Genomic DNA, 2,303 nt, shown 5'->3' with positions numbered 1-2,303 from the left:
TATACTTTTTAAAAATTTTTGAAATTCACATTGCTAACCTACCAGCCACTCCTCGGAAGTAAGGTTGGGCAATCTACTTCTGTAGTGATACTGTCTCGGAAACCCAAGGAGGGGTCGCTATGAGTCGGGTCCAACTCAATGGCACATAACAACAACAACAACGATATACTTTTACAGATGAAGAAATACACTTGAAATACCTAGAATGAATTATTTATATTTTTATCAATACAGTTTTTATATTATTAATAGCACTAGTGTCTAATTTGATGGAAATTGCTAGCAAAATGGTTATAACTGAATGACATAGCCAATAACTCTGCTTTTATTAAAATTTTGGGTTTTTATATTTCAGGGAACCAAGAGTTGAATCACTTAACATGAATAAGATAAATGAGAGCGTCCCATAGGAGTTCGTCCTGTTAGGTTTCTCAGATCGACCCTGCCTAGAGCTCCCACTCTTTGTGGTGTTCCTGGTTTCCTATATCTTGACAATCTTCAGCAATTTGGCCATAATTCTTGTGGTACATCTGGACCCCAAACTCCATACTCCTATGTATTTCTTTCTTTCCTATCTGTCTCTTGTGGACCTTTGCTACACCACGAGTGTAGTTCCACAAATGTTGATAAACTTATGCAGCACAAGAAAGGTTATCAGTGGCTGTGTCATCCAACTTCTTGTTTCTCTGGCCTTGGGTTCCACTGAATGTCTTCTCCTGGCTGTCATGTCCTTTCATAGGTTTGTAGCTATTTGTCAGCTTCTCCTACTCAGTCTTCATGCACCAAAGGCTCTGCCTCCAGTTGGCAGCTGCGTGCTGGATTGGTGGGTTTAGCATCTCCGTGTTGCAGTCCATCTTGACCCTTAAGATGCCACTGTGTGGTCACAAAGTGGATCATTTCTTCTGTGAAGTCCCTGCTCTGCTCAAGTTGTCCTGTGTTGATACAACAGCATATGAGGCTGAACTCTTCTTCCTCTGTGTGCCAAACCTTCTAATACCTGTGACACTCATCCTTATATCATATGCTTTCATTGCTCGAGCAGTGTTGAGAATACGGTCAGCAGAAGGTCAGCGAAAGGCATTTGGGATATGTGGCTCCCACCTAATTGAGGTGTCACTTTTTTATGGCACTGCTCTCTATATGTATCTGCAACCACCATCCTCTACCTCCAAGGACCAGGGAAAGATGGTGTCCCTTTTCTATGGAAACATCACGCCCATGTTGAACCCCTTATATACACCTTTAGGAACAAAGATGTAAAGGGAGCTTTCAAGATGTTGGTTGCAAGTATGTTCTTAATGAAGAAACAATAAATATGATACGCCTTACTAAAGACTTGAAATTTATTTAACTAAACAGTTCAATTATCTTCTAGGTGCTCTACTTTTGCTATTCTTAGAACTATCATGGTGATCATACTCAAATCTCATTGGCAGAGAAGGACTTTTATTTCCCTAGTGCTTAAATATATTCATAGGGGCTCTGATGGCATAGCGCCTAAGGCATTTGACTGCTAACCTTCGAAGGCTGGCAGTTCAAATACCCAGCCACTCCTCAGAAGGAAGACTGGGCAATCTACTTCCATAGTGATACCACGTCAGAAACCTAAGGAGGGGTCGCTATGAGTCAGATCCAATTTGACGGCAGTGCGCTTGTTTCTTTTGGTAAATACATTCATTGCACAGGTCCTCACAATTGGTTTTTTAGGATCCTCAAAATGGTATAACATAAAAGCTTCTAATTCTGAAACATTATAACACTAGCTTGTATACTTGGAGAAAAGTAGACGTCTTTGAGACTAGAATAAACTTAGGAACCTTTCTCTGGAAACATAACATTTTTATACACATACAAACAAATGCACTAATGCACATACACACACCCTCAAATGTTTTTCAGACTAGTTTAGGAAGTACAAGAAAAGTCCCTATAACCACCCACAGCCCCTTCCTCATAATTATAGATGTAAAGTCTATAGCCGCAGCTTAAATTTTTAGCACCATTCCCACATTATCACAATAATAAAATCTACAATAACATCTCTTTCACTTTTACCCAGTTTTAGATCTTTCATTCTCTTGATAAAATTCTACACTCATCATTTCTCTTAAACTGAAGGGTTCTATTTGATCCCTCTACAAAGTTCAATTCTAGCTACATTTTAGGCCTTAATCAAATATAGTTGTTTGAAAAAACCTTTCATGATTCCTCTATTGTTTATTATTTATTATTGTTTACCCCTAAAATACTTAATGGGGAGCAAAGGTGGCATAGTTTCTAAGGCATTTGACTGCTAACCAAAA

At 38.9% G+C, this 2,303-nt stretch overlaps 1 pseudogene; it reads left to right on the top strand.

Annotated features, from left to right (window-relative positions):
• Positions 1-380: 380 nt before the first annotated feature.
• Positions 381-1,313, top strand: LOC103210600 (annotated as a pseudogene).
• Positions 1,314-2,303: the final 990 nt, after the last annotated feature.

The sequence above is a fragment of the Orycteropus afer genome, unplaced genomic scaffold, assembly GCF_000298275.1.
Source record: "Orycteropus afer afer isolate SDZICR_OR568_19922 unplaced genomic scaffold, OryAfe1.0 scaffold00627, whole genome shotgun sequence".
In the NCBI taxonomy this organism is placed as follows: Eukaryota; Metazoa; Chordata; class Mammalia; order Tubulidentata; family Orycteropodidae; genus Orycteropus; species Orycteropus afer.
The sequence above is the reverse complement of the archived record's forward strand: the minus strand, read 5'-3'. Positions and strand labels throughout refer to the sequence as shown.